The sequence below is a fragment of the Lepus europaeus genome, chromosome 6 (assembly GCF_033115175.1).
Source record: "Lepus europaeus isolate LE1 chromosome 6, mLepTim1.pri, whole genome shotgun sequence".
Taxonomy (NCBI): Eukaryota; Metazoa; Chordata; class Mammalia; order Lagomorpha; family Leporidae; genus Lepus; species Lepus europaeus.
In genome coordinates, this window is record NC_084832.1 from 58,184,045 (window position 1) to 58,190,534 (window position 6,490).

At 40.8% G+C, this 6,490-nt stretch overlaps 1 pseudogene; it reads left to right on the forward strand.

Moving 5' to 3' along the window:
* Positions 1-273: 273 nt before the first annotated feature.
* On the forward strand, positions 274-3,874 carry LOC133762086 (protein kish-A-like; annotated as a pseudogene).
* The last annotated feature ends 2,616 nt before the right edge of the window (positions 3,875-6,490 follow it).

The following is a 6,490-nucleotide window of genomic DNA, read 5'->3' on the forward strand; positions in this document are numbered from 1 at the left end:
TAGATTTATGGAAAGTTATTCCACAGTCTCTGGGCAGAGCCTATGTCATATTCACTGTTATAGCCCTGCACCAAAGTAGACAGTAGGCAATCAACAATATTTAGTGATGATTGAAATAATGTTCTATGCCCACACACACTGATGAGCTACGTAAAAATGAATATGAATCAAATCCCTTTAATTTGCAGAAAGATCAATAACAGTAAAAGAATTGTTGCATCTTGGGACACTTGGGAGACCCCTTACAAGTCTTCAAAATTCAGGGACTTCTGCATGACGGTATTCATTCTACTTTCATTTATTCATTCAACAAACACTCCTACTTGCTGAGTGTTTACTGTATACAAAGTGCTGTCTTGGGCCCCAGAGTTAACACCAAACCAGAAAAATCCATTATTTCAATGGAGTACACATTCAAGTAAGGCAGACCAAATCAAAACAGATTTTTTTTTTCTGAGAGAGATTTAACGGGGAAAAAATAGAATAAGGAGGATGAAAAATAATGGCATGAGTGGCTACGATTTAATAGAGAGCAACTGCAAAAGTCACCTGTGATAACTGGGCGTTTGAACAGAAGCGTGAAGGAAGCGATGAAGAGCCATGTACCCCCTGGGAAGAAAAGCATTTCAAGTGCAGAGGGCCTGATGTTGCAGCCTGCTTAGTGTGTGTGAGGACTACTAAGTTTTAGGAAATATAAAAGGAAGGAACGTTTCCTAAGCATGGGAGGTGTAAGAATTAATATCACCGCCACCATACTTCCGCTTTTGTTACCTGATAGCTGTATGCTAAAATTAGGGTCAAACTGGAAACAAAGGGGCACTGGTGGAGGGACAGAGGGTGCATAGAAAGGAGTCCCTGGGATGTGAGATACCCCTGTCAAACGCCCACCCTGCTTTGTTCTGCTCTTCAAACCTGCCACAGGGCCCACTCCTTACAGGGGTGCTCTTCCCGTGCTGTTCTCAAAGGTCAGTTTTGAAGCTATTTCTGAAAGACCTGCAATGTTTCAGTTTCAGAAATACTGACTTACAGATCCTTGACATAATAGGACTCTTCTTTAATACTCATGGTTCCTAATCCCAGCAACAGGAACGTGGATACCCACAGTGAGTGCTTAGCTCTCCCAATGCTGGCATAGAGTGAGGAACAGATTAAATCATGAAGAAAATAATCATCAGAGGATGTAAAAATGAGGCGAAGAATAAAGCAGTTCGATAGAAATTCTACTTATTTTTCTGGTCACATTATTAGGAATACCAGATTTGCTCATTTATGACATTTTTATTAACTCATTTGTTATATAATCTAGAAGGAATAATATATGACACATTCATACATGTTCCAGGAAGTTCTGTTTGTAATGCTGCTGCCTTATCTTGCAATTCTGAACACTAAAATCTTGGTTGCAGATATTGAAAGCCAATTAGGAACCTTTCTACTAGACAACCTATAAAGGGATTCTTGAGTTAGAACTTAGGAAACAGAACTAATAGTTAAAAAAGAGAACTCAAATTGTAAAATGAACTAGGCTCAGTTAAATAAATATATATGAAGTATTATAATATTTCATAATATATTATGAAAACCATAAGAAAAATATAGTTCTGCAAGAGTTTTGCTGAAATATTCAATCTCCCTCATTAATTATACCAAGACTATTATTGGTGAATGGAAAGCGCTGGTATCAAATGACTTAAGCAAAGGGAAACGTTGTTTCACTGAAATGGAAATGCAGATGCAGGATTCAAGACTTTTCTGATCTAGTAATTCAGCCATGTCATCACATTCTGCAGGTACCACAGTTGGCCTGGACTGATCACCTCGGGGGTGGAACGGACAGTGAGGTGTCAGCCGTAGCGAATGCTAAGCTGGGAACTGCTATGGCGCAAGCTGATTTTCACCTGGTCTCACCCACATCCTCTGCTGCCTTTGCCCCCAGTTTTCTGTCATTAAGGGTCCTCTGTTCATTCCAAACTGGTCACGTTAGAATGTTTTCTTTCTAATGTAATCCCTGTAGAAAATTCTCATTTTTTGTTTCTGTCTGCAACTGTGAAAAATGCAAATTAGATAAGAGCATCTTTATCAATTTGATTTCTGTACCTCGTTGTTTCTGTTCCTATTGGCTGTTAAAAAGATTTGTGCAGGGGCCGGCGCTGTAGCATACCGGGTAAAGCCCCCACCTAGAGTGCCGGCATCCCATATGGGCTCCAGCCCGGGTCCGGCTGTTCCACTTTTGATCCAGCTCCCTGCTAGTGCACTTGGGAAAGCAGAGGAAGGTGGTCCAAGTGCTTGGGCCCCTGCACCACGTGGGAGACCTAGAAGAAGCACCTGGCTTCGGATCAGCCCAACTCTGGCCATTGCAGCCATTTGGGGAATGAACCAGCAGATGGAAGACCTCTCTCTCTCTCTCTCTGCCTCTCCTTCTCTCTCTTTATAACTCTGCCTTTCAAATAAATAAATAAATCTTTAAAAAAAAATTGTGCAGCACCAAACCTCAAGGAAGAGGAACTCTCTGAGGGTACTCCAAAAAGTTTGTAGAAAAAATGGAATTCAAAAATGTGAGGAGTGGGCACTTGGCCTAGTGGTTAAGTCACTGGTTAAGATGCCCTTGTCCCATATCAGAGTGCCAGGGTTCAGTGCCTGGCTCTGCCTCTGCCTCTGGCTTCCTGCTCATACAGAGCCTGGGAGGCAGCGGTGATGGCTCAAGAGATGGATGCCTGCCACCCCCAAGGGAGACCTGGATTGTATTCCTGGCTACCAGGTTTGGCCTCACACCCGTTTAGGGAGTGAACCAGTCAATGGGAACTTTGGCTCTTTTTCTCTTTCTCTTTCTTTCTCTCTCTGCCTCTCAAGTTTAAAAAAATCTGAGTGTTTTTTGGTACAAAAATATTTTTCATAGTACGTGGAAAATGCATATTATGAAAAAACTACATGTATTTCAAAAAAACTTTCTGTACCAAAAAAAACCCCTCATACTTTTAACTCCAGTTTTTCATGAAGTACTTGCGTATTTTAATGTTCTCTTTTACAAACCAGCCTACAGGATCTACCTTTAAAAATAAGATTCTCTTTGCCCTGTGGCGGAATTTGGAAGAAAGGTTAGGTTCTGCCTCAAAGCTCTACTTCATTACACGTCCAAAATTGCTTTCTATGGTTTTTTGTGTATTTCACTAGCAAATATACACTTTGGCCCTTCTAGATGAAGTTCAAACTTTCCGGTTGCTCCCTCACTAAGGTTTTGTTGTTTAACTCTTTTATGTTCACCTGTGTGGGGGTTTTAAAGACAAAGTAATTATATTTTAAACTGTCTCAATGAATTTTAATTCTGTAATTGTATCAAATTTATATGCTTTGAAAGCCAGTTCAAATTATAATTGTGTTCTGTCTCATTAAAAATGAATTTTATCTTAAAATGAGAAATAGTTTTTATTATTCAGTAAGTTTACTCAATAGTAAAAACAGGAGTGTCAAACACATGCCGAGCGTGTGTACCTACCTCTTCTACTCTGCACCCAGAGGGGGGATATGGCTATAAAAGTAACCCTTGGAAAATTTGAGACATCCAGAGACGTTGACAATTAGTCTGCCATTTTCGATGTTCAGAGTGCATTGAATGTAATATCATTTCTTGTATACCCGTGTTTATATCTCATTCTTGGCACCCAGCCTCTTGGACAGAAATGAAACTGCACTGTTGCTGTATTTTGGAAATGTGCTAGGACAGGCAAACTGAAGAACCTGTATGTTGTGCATAGTCAGGGCCTTCAGCATCCTCTTCATCCAGCAACTTGGGCAAAGGCCAGAATTGAATTTTTTGCTGTCAGATTTCGGTGTGAACAAGGGCTTATCGGCAGAAAATAATGGAAAGACTGGTTAACCCTTTTATCTCCAAACATACCATGAAACCGATTTCCAGATGCTGTTTTCTGTTTTTCTGTTATTGGACCCATGTCTATAAAAATAATACACAACAACTTAATAGATACTAATCTTGTCTTTGCAAATCAGCCAAAAGTGGAAAATTTTTCTTATTAATTGCATTTTAATGTATATATATCGGTACATCCACAACAATTATGAGTAAGAATTGTTGCTCTTATTTTTCAAGTAGAATGCATTGCCTCTTACCTCAAGGACACAGTTTTTCCCAAAATGCTTTGCAGTGTGAATTTAGGTCTGGGGAAAGGGAGAAAAGCTTCCAAATTCAGATTAAGTCGAGAGGGTTTCTTTTTTGTCATCTCTTTCCACTTTTGCTTTTTGTATTCACTCTTCCATGTCTATTGTTCTCTTCTTGAAAGCAGAAATAAACAGAGCTTCCTGTTGGCCCTCAAGGAAACCAGGTTTAATTAAAACTTGAAAAGCACAAATGCAAATGAGGAATGGTAAACCAGAAATGATTTCTGAAGTGTTTAACCCCAGTCTGTGTATCACTACTATTCGAAATAGAAGAAAAACAGAAAAAGAAAAGCAGAGAACCTAGGGAAAGAGGAACCTAAGGGTTGGTTTTCAGTAGGATTCCCTGGGCATCACTTGGTGGAAGGAACGGGTGGCCCTGCTGGCATTAGACTGTTGTTCTGGAATGCCCAAACGACACATTCCTACAGACACTGCTTTGGAAAAAACACATGGTCATCACATGTCATTGAGTGAGTCCTGCATCGGCAGCAGTAAAATCCTCACGAACAAAGAGCTTTTGCATCCGCGTCATGTGCACAGTGAGTGCAAGGCAGCATTCCACGCCACTCAGCCACTTGAGGTGAATCTGATGGGGGAGTTGTCCTGGGTCACGGGCCACGTGGCCAGCCACGCCTGTATCTCCTTGTCCTCTTCTGTATGAAAGGCTACGGGCTGTTTCCTTGCAACATGTGTCTGGTGTAATATTTTCGTTTTACTCATTGTTTTCCACTCTGTATAGAATTTAAGCCTCAGAATTAATTTATTAAGCATAATATCCATTAGGAAGATTACCGCTTGAGAACTGTTCAATTTTTCAATATATCTACCAACCAATCTGTTAATTGAAGAATTGGCAGTCATTGTACTTGAAGTCATTGTAGTATTGAACCCATGGAAGATGCCATAATTGGATGATATTTTTGAACCACAGAAGTTGATATTCAATATTACTTTTGTGTGTAATCATTGGTACCCATTGCATACTACATGGTACTGGGAACTTGGTTTATAGGTCTGTGTTGATATTTGACCTTCATATATTTTTTTTTGACAGGCAGAGTGGACAGTGAGAGAGAGAGACAGAGAGAAAGGTCTTCCTTTTGCCGTTGGTTCACCCTCCAATGGCCGCCGCAGCCGGCACACCACGCTGATCCACAGGCAGGAGCCAGGTGCTTCTCCTGGTCTCCCATGCGGGTGCAGGTCCCAAGCACTTGGGCCATCCTCCACTGCCTTCCCGGGCCACAGCAGAGAGCTGGCCTGGAAGAGGGGCAACCGGGACAGAATCCGGTGCCCCAACTGGGACTAGAACCTGGTGTGTCAGTGCCGCAAGGCGGAGGATTAGCCTATTGAGCTGCGGCGCCGGCCTGACCTTCATATTTTAAGAACAATCTCAAAATGGAGTTGGCAACTTTTAATTGGCAACGTGTCCTTGACTGCTATCCAAGACTTTGGTACCATGAGATTTAAACAGGGAAAGTATATTTAAAGTAATGAGGATTTCAATAAGCAAGAAAGTAATTGAAAATAAAGAGCAGTCATGGATTAAGATTCAGTTTATCAGGAATTCTCTAAAATAGAGATTGGGCTATGCTCTACTTGTTCCTGGAGTAAACTAAGCAGTGGCATTGGACTTCAAAGGGAAAAGGGGACCAGGACTGAGCAATGGAAACTAAAGTGTGAGTTTAAGGCCCTTTGCTCAGCTAAATACAGGCTTCTAGTTTTGCTCACCTAAATAGCTTCTAGTTTGCCCTCCAAAAGCCCAGGGACAGAGAATACTGAAAACCTGATCTAATTGTTTTCAGGTATTCTTTTTTACATTAAAGTGCTCTCATCTCTGTTTATTAGTGATATCTAAAAACTAAAACAACTCTTCATAAATTTTTACCCAAGAGGAAAGAGAATATTCCTAGTACATACAAATATGCACCATAGAGCAATGGATTTATTAACATATGCCTTAGAAACACTTTATAGTCAACAAATATCAACACTGATAACAAGGATAAGCAATGAAATACTGGTGAATTTGCCTAAAACTCTGGATAGTCTATTTGACTTCAACTTAGAATGATAAAAGGGAGATAATACTATCCCTCTCATTTTTTTTAAATATTTATTTATTTATTTATTTGAAAGGCAGAGTTACAGAGAGGCAGAAGCAGAGAGAGACAGAGACAGAGACAGAGAGAGATCTCCCAGCCTCTGGTTCACTTCCTAAATGGCCACAATAGCTGAGGTTGGGCCAAGCCGAAGCCAGGAGCCAGGAGCTTCTTCCAAGTCTCCCTCGTGAGTGCAGGGGCCCAAGGACTTAACCCAT